Source organism: Neomonachus schauinslandi, chromosome 13, assembly GCF_002201575.2.
Source record: "Neomonachus schauinslandi chromosome 13, ASM220157v2, whole genome shotgun sequence".
Classification (NCBI taxonomy): domain Eukaryota; kingdom Metazoa; phylum Chordata; class Mammalia; order Carnivora; family Phocidae; genus Neomonachus; species Neomonachus schauinslandi.
In genome coordinates, this window is record NC_058415.1 from 10,435,683 (window position 1) to 10,449,773 (window position 14,091).

The window sequence follows — 14,091 nt, forward strand, 5'->3', positions numbered from 1 at the left end:
AGAGAAGCTGCCCGCTCTGGTGTCAGGTAAAAGCGGGCAGATCTGACGGACAGGAGCCCCCGATTCTAAAATTGGGCTGTGGCTCCTCCAGGCCACAGGGGGCTCGGCCCTGGGACCAGGCCCCCGCCCCCACGCCCCCCCCCCCCTTGCGCTCGGCTGCCTGCTGGCCGCTCACCCTCCTCCCAGGCGCCCGCTGCGCTCTCCACCCGCCTGATCACCCGCAGGCCGCGCACCCTCCTTCCGGGGGGTGGGGGCGCCCGCTGCGCTCCGCTCCCCGCCGGCAGCTCATCCCCCCTCTCCGGCGCCCGCTGCGCTCCGCTCCCCGCCGGCAGCTCACCCCCATCCCGGGCGCCCCGAGGGCTCCCCACCGGCCTGATCGCCACCAGCCGCACGGCCGGCGCCTTCCCGGCCCGCCGGCCTGCTCCCTGCTCCGCGCCCGCTGCACCCCCACCCCCGGGGCGCCCGCCCGGCTGCCCAGCTCACCAGCTGCCTCGCACTTCGCCCCGGCGCTGCCTCGGACGCCCTCCGTCGGTCTTCACCGGGTAAGGAAAGGAGGCTCAACATTCGTGCACACTTCGCCGGGCCACGCGCAACACCATAGGCCCAGGGCGCACCAATGAAGTCTCCCTCCGGCTCCGGCGACACCACCCCCAGCCCACTCAGCTGCTCGGCACTGCCTGCTTTCTTAATGAAAACAGGAACCCGGGATCTTGTGAAAATGCGTGTCCTTCAGGCCAGCGTGGCCAGGCGTACAAATACCGCGGGCGATTCAAACACCTCCACACACAGGCTGTGCGTCTGCGGTACGAGCCACTTCCGAGGGCGAGTTTGGGTGCTCCTGCCGACGCCAGGCAGCCGCGGCCCTGGTCACCTGAGGACGTTCCACGCACAACAGGCACCACTGTCCCCAGCAGGTTCTCCAAGCGCGCGGCAGTCCCGGCTGGTCAGGGGCCCTGCGGGAACTCTTCTCAGCCCTTGGCTCCTCACCAGCGACAAGCAGTTATCCCTTAACCATAGTATGAATCTCAACTGAGCCTTTGCCCTTGATGAAAAGTTCTTTAAAAAGCCCCCCCGTTTTCCAGTTAGAAAAGTAGTCCATGGCTTACGTTAAAAAAAAAAAAAAATCACCTCCAGGCCATTTAAAGAATGAAAAAAGTCCCTCGGCTCTCACCGCTTTGGGGCCCTATTAATATTTTGGTATAACTCCAGAATTTTTCTGTGTATTTCTAAACAGAGTTATTTTACCCATTTTCGGTAGAAAAGGTTAATTTTTATCTATTTCCCTTCAACGTGCTTTTTTTTTTTTTTTTTTAAAAACGCACTGATTTGATGTCAGGATTTAGAATGCAACAAAGCACATCACATTTTTTTTTTTAAGATTTTATTTATTTGGGCGCCTGGGTGGCTCAGTCATTAAGCGTCTGCCTTCGGCTCAGGTCATGATCCCAGCGTCCTGGGATGGAGCCCCGCATCGGGCTCCCTGCTCCGCAGGAAGCCTGCTTCTCCTTCTCCCACCCCCCCTGCTTGTGTTCCCTCTCTCGCGCTCTCTCTCTCTCTCTGTCAAATAAATAAATAAAATCTTAAAAAAAAAAAAGATTTTATTTATTTATTTGACAGAGAGAGAGAGAGCCAGCACAAGCAGGGATGCAGCAGGCAGAGGGAGGGGGAGAAGCAGGCTCCCCGCGGAGCAGGGAGCCCGATGCGGGGCTCGGTCCCAGGACCCCGGGATCATGACCTGAGCTGAAGGCAGACACTTAACCAACTGAGCCACCCAGGTGCCCCAAAGCACATCACATTTTTCAGTGAAACTTAACTGGCCGGCCCATCTTTAGTTATTTCTCAAGTTCACAAAACACATAGATCATGCTGAATTATCCCCCAAATGAACTCTGGACTTCTCAATCTGGGACTCAGGAAAGGTTAGAATTTAACCATGTTAGGCTTGATGATTTCCTAATACTGCTTAAATCAGACTATCCTAAGAAGCTGTCATCCAAATTTCATCCCCCAGCACCTAAAAAAGCAACCTGTGTTTCTCAAGGTGTCATTTTTACAATCAACTGTCCACTGTATGTTCTACAACTAAAGAAAGACACCCAGTGTCATTTTTTTTACCTCCTGCTTTCTGGTGTACCGTCACGTACAGTAACACAAATATGGCATTTATAAGGGGCCCTGATTGATTTCCCAACTTCTCCAAATGTGTAGGTTTTCTCTCTGTGCTTGATTAAGTATCTTAAGAGCAACAAATTTAATTTTTAAAATTTCCTTCACTACTCCCCCTTCCCAGTCATACACATCATTTAATAAGATGTGTGGAACTATGGAGATGTTTAAACATGTTTCCCGAAGGAATAACTGAACATACAGTAGTATATAATGAATTTTTAAGAACATCTTAATATTCTGTAGGCAGAAGTTGCTTGCTCTGTATTAGTGTTAAAGACAATTCTTACAAGAAGCTGTTTCAGTGGTTATCTTTAGATTATAGAATCATGGATGGTTTTTATGTTGTTCCTTATATCTTATACATTTTTACAACACATAGCTATTTATCTCATAAAAAATATTTACAAGATTATAAGAAGTTACTGGGAAGCAAGAGAAAATGTATTGAAATAAACTCCAAGAAAGTTCTTTTAGGAGGGGGATGAACAGGGCAGCCATGGCAAAGACAGCCAGATGTTCCTCAGTATGTGTTATCCCATCTTTGAAACTAACAGGACTCCTGGTTTAGTTGGGCACATATAAAGACTACATTTCTCTGGCCTCTTTTACTGTTAGTATGGCCATATGCAGAAACGTCATAAAGCAACCCCCCGGAACCTCCCTTTGAAGACACAGGAATAGTTCTCTGGCCTCCTTTCTTCTTTGTCACTTCCCCCATCCTGCTGCCTGGAATGCAGATGTGATGACTGGAACACTAGCTGCTTTATTGGACCGTGAGTTCACACATAGGGATGGAAGAACAATGTGCTAGAAAAATCCTGGGTCTCTAAGACCTCTGCGGATCAGAGCTATCATACTACACCTGGAAAGCCACCTCTATACGTCTATGTAAAAGAAAGATAAACTTCTCTTTTGTTAAGCTATTTTGCGTGTTGGGTCTCTGTTACTTGGATCTACACTGAATTCTAATGGATACAGCAGTCACTCCCCTGTGTCTCCCCTCCCCCACAAAAAGTTAAGACCAGATCTTGAAAAGAAGAAAAATGTTAAATGATTAACTGGGGTATGTTACAGTAAAACTTTTTTATACAGAAATTTTTATTAACTCAACAATAATCAGGAAAGAATTAAAAAAACAGTTTGTAAAAAAATCTCTAAGTGAGTTATAGAGAATCTTAACTGCCTGAAACCTTTTTTTTTTTTGGATTAACAGGGTTATGCCTATTTATATATAGCCAAAAACCACTGGCTATGTCTGCAAATGGAATCCTGAAAGTAACAGCTTCCAACTAAATATTCTGGAATCAGAAGGCTGTCCCCTGGGGTTTACAAGAATTTTCTAAATGTCTGGAAATCCAGTGGTGGAGACTGCTCCTGGCACCACCTCTGCCTTCATTATATAGCATTTATTACAAGCTTAATTGGGTGCAGAAAATGGTCTTATTCAGTGGAAAGAGTAGGAGGAAGGATTATAAGAAATAAAAGGAGGTATAGTCTAGCTGGCAAATAAACACCAAACATCCTACACATAACACTAATTGAGATCAGTTACAAAGGCATGTTATCAACAAAAACAATATGATCATACGTGAATAATTAATCAAAACAGAAATGGAGTTAACCAAGAGCTGAGTTTTTAAGGTAAGACATATGATGATAGAGTAAAAGGAAAGAGAGGCAAACGGCCAAGGGCCAGGGCAGAGACTGCTGGTATGGCCCGAGGACAGACGAGGTCAGGAGAGAGGGGGTGGCTGAGTACGAAAGAGGCCATCAGACTCAGGTCCCAGACCAGGGGGATCTGGTCCACTTACGATCACCCTGAGGTGCACACCCAGCCCCATGCTAGAGGCTAAAAAGACCTCCACTTAGACTGTCTTGACACTGTGTGTGGATTGGACCAAGGGAGGCAAAGAGATTAAATTCAAGGGGGCCATTTAGAATGTTATTATCCTCAAGTGTGACATGAGGACCAACCAAATAAAAAATTTATTCATACATTCAACTTATAATTAATATTGATAAAAACAATCTTAGTAATAATATCCATCCATCCGTCTGTCCATCCATCCACCTGTGCATTTATCTATCACTATTTACCAGGCTCTGTTCTAAGAGCTGGGGACACAGTGTGAACAAGAGATAAGGTCCCCACTTTCACAAGGCTCACAGTCTAGTGGGGGTGGGGTGCACGGGGATAAAACCCAAATAAAATACAAGGCAGAAATGAAACAAAGAGGTGGAATCAGCAGAATTTATACTGTTGCACCAACGTAAGGAGGCGGGCCGCTAACAGCAGGTACACAGCTTCTTGGGTTGACGTCATCTTGGGGCTGACCTACTTCCTAAACATGAATGGTATCAGAGTCCCTCTTCCCGCTTGTCTCTCATGACCCACTTTCTACGGTCTGCAATTTGGGGTAACCAAACGCCAAATGAGACAATACTAACTAGAGACAATGTCCCAAGTCCAGAGCAAATTCCCTTGTGTTCAGAGAGAAGCCAAAATCAACAAACTGATGGTAATTCTACTCTTTATTTATATATTTACCACCTATAAAACTTAGAGCTCCGTGAGAGGGGCCCAATTTATGGCCTCAAGAAAAGTTTAAAATTTCCTTGCAGCTTAGCTGCATGAGCAAAGTGAAATGCAGATATGGGTATCTCAAAAATAACTTTTTTTTTTTTTTTTTTTTAGAGAGAAAGAGCATGTGTGCAAGCACAGGAGGAGCAGAGGGAGAGGGAGAGAGAATCTCAAGCAGACTCCACGCTCAGCACAGAGCCCCATGGGGGACTTGATCTCACACCCTTGCGATCACGGCCCGAGCTGAAATCAAGAGTCGGATGCTCAACTGACTGAGCCACCCAGGGGCCCAACTTCTTTTTTTTCTTTTAAGTAAGCTCTATGCCCAATGTGGAGCTTGAACTCAAGACCCTGAGACCAAGAGTTGCATGTTCTACCAACGGAGCAAGCCAGGCACCCCAAGAATAATTTCTTTTAGATGAACGAAAGGTGTTATATGATCTTCACTTCTCAAGGAAATCAAACTTTCCAAACTATATTTGATTTGGGCAGACAAAAAAATTAATACATTCACTGGGAGGTGGGAGATTAGACTAGATGGTAGTAAATTAGTCACAGGATTAACCTATTTATTAGTGATGGTTCTCAACTGGGGGTGACTTTTGCCCCCCAGGGGACACATGGCAAAATCTGGACATGTTTTTGGTCATCACCACTAGACAGGGGTGCTATTGGCATCTCGTGGCTAGAGGCCAGGGTTGCTGCTAAGCATCCTACAGCACCCTACAGTGCTCAGGACAGCCCCACCCCCCTAAACAGCGGATTATCCAGTCCAGAATGTCCGCCATGTTGAAACGGAGAAGGCGTATGCTAAGGACAACGAACATAGTCAAAACTTTCTGGAGAGCGACTGAGAACTTTGGCTACAGAAGCCACAGTCTTCAAGGCCCCCACTTCTTAGTGGGGCCGTAACATCATGCTCCAGGGACAGGGTGAAAAATGCTACTTTTGAGCAAGAAAACGCTAAATACTTTTCTACACATTCTACCACAGTGAGCCATTCTTTAGTATGAGCAAAACACACCGGAGGTTTCTGGACTAACATGTCCTGGTGGACTTATCGATGGACAAAACTTTGATATTATTACTTTATCTGTCAGTGAGGATATAATGACTTCTTCTGGTTTCACTGCTGCACAATCTAGGCCCAATTACTGACTGACTGATGGCACCATGAAAATAATTACACCCATGGGCACAACTTCCATGCTTTTTATGTGTTTTTCTTTACCAGATGCTCTACCTGAAGTGTTGAAACTGAAGAACTTTGCTAATTCCCGTAACCATACTGTCTGTACTCCCGTGAAGCATGAAGGCTCTGCCCCAAGAGCTGAGTCAGTCCCTGAGAAGCACGTAATTATCATGGATTCCCATATTTAAAAGCAGCAGAGTTGCAAGCATCCTGTTGTTGGAGGCAGTCGAAAAGACTCCACATCAGCTAGGGCTGACAGGCAGGAAAGAAAACCAGAAGGATGAACTTGCAGAGGGAGAGAAAGTTCTCATGATGTTAATTACTCAAAGTATGAGAGCAACCGAGTTAGCAAATCAACTTTTCTAGGCTCGGATCAGTGGGACAGAGAAAACAGTAAAGTGGAATAGATCTTTCTGGACAGGTTTAACAGGAAAGTTCTGCTGATGGCATTGTTGGCAGTAAGACTGTCAGACCCAAGGACCTTCCCTATACCAAATCTACAAGCAAGGGCAGAACATACAAGAAGAAAGAGAACAGTGTAAGCGTTCCTCGTTCTGCTTTAAAATAACATAGGACACGGGCGCCTGGGTGGCTCAGTTGGTTAAGCGACTGCCTTCGACTCAGGTCATGATCCTGGAGTCCCGGGATCGAGTCCCACATCGGGCTCCCTGCTCAGCAGGGAGTCTGCTTCTCCCTCTGACCCTCCTCCCTCTCATGCTCTCTGTCTCTCATTCTCTGTCTCGCAAATAAATAATCTAAAATAAATAAATAAATTAATTAATTAATTAAATAAAATAACATAGGACAGATGAGATTTCCTCCTGTTCTTCCATTTACCAAAGAGTTCCTTTTCCCCTGGCTCTTCGCCCTTCCCAGGGAGCACACCTGCCCATCCATTCATGCACACGATGAGCACCTACTAAGTGTCAGAGCCTGCTGAGGCAAGCCTGAACTTCTGTTCCCACCAACCTCCCCGATACCATCCAGGCCTCTCCAGGTTGCAGCTGTTTGAAATGGCCCCCCAGACGCCTCGTGCGCGGAAGGTGACAACAGTAAAGAAAGCAAAAGTGTAACCCGGAAGTTCACAGGAAATACCAGGCCAAGTGACCTGTCACATGCAGCCTAAGTGCGATTTTATAGGCTTGGTTTGTTAATGCGGCTAAGGTTGTAATGTGGTCTTGTTCCTCACATCCGTAACTCTTTTTAACTTCTTGTGGCTTCTCCCTCTAAATGTTTAGATTTCCTCTCGAGGCTGATCTCATCTCTGCTTTTTTAACCTTTGCCCAGACACTAACCTGCACGCCATCCCCACACCTTCCACTGTCTCCCATCCACTATCCCTTTTCCGTACTGGCTTCAGAATCCCACACCCCATAAAGGGCATGCTGATCTAGGGAAGGTGCAATGACCAGACTGAAAGAAGGATTTTATTCTTTTATTCAGTAAGTATTTATGAAGTACCTACCGTGTGCCAAACCCGGCTAGGAGCTACTCAGCAAATCAGACACAGAGCCTGTCTAGGTGAACTTGCAAAGTACAGGAGAAGACAGACAAGGGGCTGCAGAAATGAAGGACCAGCGGTGAGGAGCGCGGTGAAAGTCAAGCACAGGGAGCGCGCTGGACAGAGCGGGGGTCGGCGGCGGGGTCATGGAGCGCGCTGCCGCAGGGCTGTATTTGAGGAGTGTGTTAGGCACAGTGCAGGGTGTGTGCTTGCAGGGGGAAGGCGACAGGAGAAGCTCTAGGTAAAGAAAAGGCACACACCTAACACGCCACTTGTAGACACTGAACGGAGGGCTCTGCCCCAAGCGAGGCAGAGAGGGGGCGGCGCCCCAGCCAGGCAGGGCCCTGGGAGTCAGGTTTTTGGCTCCTAAGTGCACTGGGAAGCTATCGAAGGGTTCTAAACAAGGGAGTGAAATGATCAGATCTGCATTTTAATAAGACTGCTCTGGCCAGATGCTGGCGTATGGACTGAAATTCCCTTCAGCATCCTCCAGCAGTTTTCCATGGATTGCTCCAAGTCCCCATGAATGTTTCCCCCGGTGTCACAAATTCCTTTGCATGGAGTGAGTTTTAAAACAACTCGATACTAAGTGTTAGCTATAGTGTTAAAGCCACCAGAACTTAGAATCTGCATCTGGGGTGACCTGTGGCCTATTGGGAAGGCTTGACAATCTCAGCTACTCTGGTCTGGGCTGGGGACCAGGATCAGCTCTCAGGACTCATCCTCGGGGGCTCCCTCCATGACCTCATTATGCCGTTAAAAAAGAAAATATTTTTCTTTAAACGAGTGGATGATTCACTGCAGAGAAAAATGATAGGATTTCCTTTTCTGAAGGTCATGAAAACATGATAAATCTAATCTGGGAGGGACACGTGTGGCGCGGGTGAGGGTCTGACTTAGCGCTCTGAAATGCAGAGTACAAACGGGCTCTGTACTTGAAACTCTAGGATGGGAACCGCAGGGACTGAACACGTCTGTGAAGCAGAAACATTGCCCCTGACAGCTAGCAAGTGTCTCTGCAAGGGAGGGAAAGACAGAACGGCAAGTTACTACCCCCCTTACAGCTCCCGCCCCAGCCCATACTCTACCCACACCTGCCCAGGCGCTGAATTAGCTAATGCAAAGGCTAAAGATAGAGGATAGGGTCTGGGAGAACCCAAGCAGTACACGCTAAAAATCCAAGTCTTCCACTCACTAAGCTGGTCTCTGACAAGCTCAATTTCAGGTCAGCCTGTCCCTAGAGTCACTTGTCATAGTCTGCTTGCCTGACAAGGATCTCGCTGCAGGTGACCCCCAGGGCCTGAGGTGCATACAACATCGAGAACTTAGAGAATACATGCTTGCCCATGAGTTATTCTCAAATGTCAGTATACCTCAGATCAGCTCTATAAAGACGGTGTCAGGACGCCTGGGTGGCTCGGTCGGTTAAGCGTCCGACTCTTGATTTCAGCTCAGATCATGATCTCAGGGTTGTGAGATCGAGCCCCACATGGGGCTCCACACTGGGTATGAAGACTGCTTAAGATTCTCTCCCTCTGCACCCCTGCCACCTCCCCCAACCCACTCACTCTTGCATTTTTCTCTTAAAAAAAAAAGAAAGAAAAAAAGAAAAAAAAACACTGTCCATCTGGTTCAGAAACTCCTTCAGGTTCTCAATGTCCCAATCTGGGAAAATTTCAGCATCAAAATATTATGATTAATGATACAGCAGATTACAACCTGGTGAATAAACCAGGGACCTCTGAGCCCACGATGTTATAATATATAAATACACTAGAGTGTCAACTACTGAATAAAGGAATTATGAAAACAAAATCATCACTTAAGAAGCATTATAACAGTGGCTGATTTGGGAAGGAATCATCATCACCGGATCCTACAGCTTATGAGCAGAGACTTCTACTGATGAACAGGGTACTGGGGTGGCATCACAATACCTTCCCATAAAGTACTTATCGACCACAAAGGGAAAAGTGGTGCAGGAAGCTGACAGACACCCAGTGGGACCGGCACCGTTTCTGTGGTATTCCTGTCTAGAACATATGGCGTGAGTCCGGAAACCTCGATGGATCCTACCTGAAAGTCATCCTGCAGAACAGAAGGCCTCTCTTTAAAACCATCAAGATCAGGGCGCCTGGGTGGCTCAGTGGGTTAAGTGCCCGACTCTTGGTTTTGACTCAGGTCGAGCCCCACATAGGGCTCCGAGCTCGGCAGGGAGTCTGCTTGAGGATTCTTTCTCTCCCTCTGCCCCTCCCCCCAGCTCACTCTCGTGCATTCTTTCTGTAAAATAAATAAATAAATCGGTTTTTAAAAAGATTTTATTTATTTGAGAGAGAGAATGAGGGAGAGAGAGAGAGAGAGAGAGCAGGAGTGGGGAGAGAGAAGCAGACTCCCCGCTGAGCAGGGAGCCCGATGTGGGGCTCTATCCCTGGACCCTATGATCATGACCTGAGCCGAAGGCAGACGCTTAACCGCCTGAGCCACCCAGGAGCCCCAGTAAATAAATCTTTAAAAAAAAATCCATCAAGATCGCGAAAGAAAGGAAAGGCCAAGAACTGTTCTAGGCTGATGGACCCTAAAGAGACATGGCCAATGCAGGGCCCCCCTCCTCCCCCGACACACACACACACACACACACACACACACACAGAATGAGATGGAGCAAATGTGGTTAAGTGTTAACCACTGGGGAATCTGAATCCGGGTGAAGGAGGTATGAGAATTTCTTTAAATTTTTGGCAAGTTTGAAATTATTTCAAAATAAATTATACATATATGCATAGGTAGAGAGAATGAGAGATAGAGATGATGATAAGCTTCCTTCGCTTGTGCCTTCAGCGTCTTTGAGGGACAGGAAAGCAGTGAGCCAGTCACTGGGGAGCACGGCCAGGATGCCGCTGATGCTCATATATGCAAATGAGGCAGCCTTTTTTTTTTTTTTTTTTAAATCAGGGCCTGATGCCTCTGCTCTTCTCTATTACATATTCTTTGAGGAATGTTACATTTGTTTGAGGTATCCCTGGAAATGTGAAGTTTTGTCAATTATTAATGTTGCAGACTGATATGCCAGGAGCCCCATTAGAGAGAATAAAGTCTAAACACTCCTTTCTGGGGGCGCCTGGGTGGCTCAGTCAGTTAAGCATCTGCCTTCAGCTCAGGTCATGATCCTGGGGTCCTGGGATCGAGCCTGCTTCTCCCACGCTCTCTTCCTCTGCTCTCTCGCTCTCTCTCTCAAATCAATAAATAAAATCTTAAAAAATAAATAAATAAACGTTCCTCTCTGTGGCATCCAAAGTCTTCGACAATTTGGCCCCAATCCAGCACCTCCCAGTTTCCTTCCCACCCTGCACCTCAACCTGTAGAACAACTTTCAAGCCCATCCACCTTTGCTCATTCTGTTCCCTCCACCTGCACTGCCTTTCTCATCTGTCAGGATTAGCTGCACTGTCCTGGTTCAACCCCAACAGCCCATCCTTCATCAAAGCTTCACTTATCCCCAGCTGCTCTGTCCTGGGAGAAACTGGTCACCTTCTTCCCTCTGTTCTGAAACACTCTGCCTACACATCCTGATCAGCAGGCACGTGTGGGTCTTCCCCCACCAGCCGGTGTCTTGGGCCGGGGGGTGGAGAGCGCAGGAATCAACTAGAATTTCTTTTTCTATTCCCGAGTGCTTGGCACATAGCATGCTCAATACATGCTGAAATGAAAAACTGCATCGAGCCATCTACAGATTAGTCAGGAATGATGGGGGAAGACATGTAATGATCAAAGCCAGCACTCCGGGGCCAGACTGCCTGGGTTTGGATCCTTGTTCTGCCACTTTCCAGCTGTTGGCAAGTTAGATCCTATTTCAGTTCTGTAATTGGGCAAATAACAGACCTGCTTCACAGTGTGGTTGCGGACTGCTTAGATCGATGCCTGCAGCCTGTTATTATTATTTACTGTGACTGGATCACCCTCTGGTGTTGGATGAGGCACCCCAGATGACCCAGGCTGCCTCCCCGCCACCCTGCTGCTTCTCCCCGACTCCATGAAGCTCGGCTTTGAGGTGCTGAGCAAAGGCTACGGTATTGAGGTCTACGCTGGATTGTGCCTCTGGGAGTGGACGGGAGAGATGCTGGCTGGGCCAGGCAGGGAACATGCTCGTGCGTGCTCGCTGGGCGCAGGGAACGTGGAGAGCAGGTGCCAGTTAGGGGATAGAGGAAGGCCTGGTCCAGCATCAGCCATGCAGGAAGGAGGTAAGATAAAACAAAAGCCGAAGTTGACGAATATCCCTAACCTTTAAAAATAAATTATGGCCAAATCAAAACATTCTCTTCTCGTAATACAGAGACATGAGTCTGCACTAATTTTTCTGAACAATGTCATGCTTTCAGTTCTGCTGAAGTCCTAAGAGGAAAGCGCCTCTTGAACACACTGTGTAGACGTGGGCTTTAGAACCAGGGAGCACATCTCCGTGGCAGTCTAGCTGGGCTCGCCTAAACTGGGGAAGGTGTAATCTTCATAAAACAAGAACAGGAGCTATAAATATTTCCAAGTTCACGGGCAAGCGACGGGCAGCAGGGGTCTGGAATGGCACGGTGAGGCGACAAGTTTTGCCTGCAGAAAATGAGAAGCTGGGTGGGCCTCTGGAATTCCCAAAGGTTTCTTCCAGACTATGACCCCCTCCCGACTGCACTTCCCACGGAATGTCATCACACCGCACGCTACGTGATCAAGTGGAGAAAGCAGGGCACGGCAGCAGGGTCAGACCAGATGAGCTCAGGCAGCCAGTGCCCATGGCCTCGTCCTCGGCCCATTTCGTCCCGCAGCACCTTTCCAGATGCATCGCAACAGCCGGCACAGCCCACCCACCGCCCAAACGCAGCTTCCCTTCGCTGTAGCTTCAGTTCTGCTCTGGGCCTGCCGGAAGAGTCCAGAAGCCAGGTGAGCAGCTGGGAGGGGAGAAGGTGGAAAGGGAATGGAATGGGCCGTGTCTTAGGAAAAGGCACTGTGCGTGAAGGAGGCATGTGACACGGCAGGGCCCTCTGTTCCAGCACTCTGCGCCAGCTCTCGGGGGCAGCCCCTCTCGACCCCAAGTCGGTCTTGAAATAGCCCCAGGCCCGCCTTCAGGACCTGCCCCTCACCCACCGAGGCAGTGCTTTCTGGTGTTCACGGTCTTGTTTGGAGAGATGCTACTGAAATACAGCCCGACTTGGTCATGCGTGCACAGCACAGACCTAGGCTGGGGACTGAAGGCTGTCCTCCAAAATTTCTTCAAAAATAATACGTCACTCAGAGGGTAAATAGGAAATGTGGCAGTTCTAAGGATAGTTCTGTGGAAAGCAGAGAAGGAGCACAAGCTGAGACAGTGGGACAGAAAGGGCTTTTCTAATAAAAGAGCACCAGGTTTTTTTGGGGGGGGGCGCAGGAGGGGAGAGAATTGGAGTAACTGTATGAATCACAGCCCATATTTTGTTTTATAGCGTTTTTAAAAGAACAAGAAGCCAGCTTTAAGGAACACAGAACAGCTCCCCATTAGAAACACGGAGCTGAAAACAAATGACCAAAAATGGATTTAGCCACACACACAAAAAATAATAAATAAATAAATAAATAAATAAATAAATAAATAAATAAATTCTGGAACTTAAATAAACCATAAACTCAGAAACGCAAACCTTAGCCTATATGTACAACCTTTCATTCCCACGACAATGACATCTTTATGTTAAAGCTAAAATGATCAGTGAGCCAAAAATCAAGTACCGAGGTATCCTTTCCAGCTTGTAATAAAAGCAAACATTTTTCATAACACACAGAGCTTGAGTTCATACTTCACCAACCCCCCACTCCCACCCTCCCCCCAAACTTCACGCTCTCCTTTTTTTCTTCTTTTGGGCTTTCTTACTCACCTCCCCAGAAACAAAGTAACTGTGATTTTCAGCAAGCAGGAAGCCAAGTCTCAAGCATACTTCCCTCGTCATTAAAAGCGCTACACACATCAGCCAGGCAGAGAGCCCAGGATCTGCTGCAGAGAATTTATTTATACCCATTTGGAATTTCCTGACCAACTAACAGCCTCCTGGCTGTGGGGTTTAATTCCAGCACTCCAAGTGCCAGAGACAGCAAAATCTACCAACCAACAAAACTGCTAGCAAGGATCTTAACAGCAATGAATAAAGAAGTGGAGGCAGATAGCTCCCATGCCCCTTCCAATTTTTCGAGCACACTATCTTCATTTTCTTTAGACACCTGAAATGCTGACCTAGAGATACAGCTGCAAACCTGCTAATTCGACGAAGAATTAAGAAAAACAATAAACGCTTTCTGCTTTTCCCCCTAACTGAGTCCCTTCCCCAAAGCCTCCAGTGCTGAGAAAGGCTCCCTGTTATAATCCGAACTATAACTCAGCAGCCATCTGCTGAAGGAAATGATTCAGCTGTATGCTGAGCCCAGGCTGGGCCAGAGGCGAGTGGTTTCTCTGCTTGCTTTACTCTTCTTTAATGCAACATGTAATTTGAAGGCTAAAAACACTCCTGGTTGTAAACCACAGACCCGAGCTTTTATTTTAATTTTTTTTCATATTCTCTTACACATCTTCACCCAAATTCGATCATGTGACTTTCAAGGACACAGACTTAAGTTCCCCAACAAGTGCATTCTGTT

At 47.4% G+C, this 14,091-nt stretch overlaps 1 protein-coding gene across 4 annotated transcripts in view; it reads right to left on the reverse strand.

Annotated features, from left to right (window-relative positions):
* The window catches only part of KANK1 (KN motif and ankyrin repeat domains 1), a 135,616-nt gene that overhangs the window by 32,926 nt on the left and 88,599 nt on the right, over positions 1–14,091 (reverse strand). The window contains exon 1 of one of the 4 annotated variants that reach the window (XM_021694470.1): positions 484–527. The exons of the other annotated variants lie outside the window; for them this stretch is intronic. The gene's annotated coding sequence lies outside the window, so the exon portion shown is untranslated. Of the gene's footprint in view, positions 1–483; positions 528–14,091 lie in introns of those variants that run through there. 4 annotated transcript variants of the gene reach the window in all.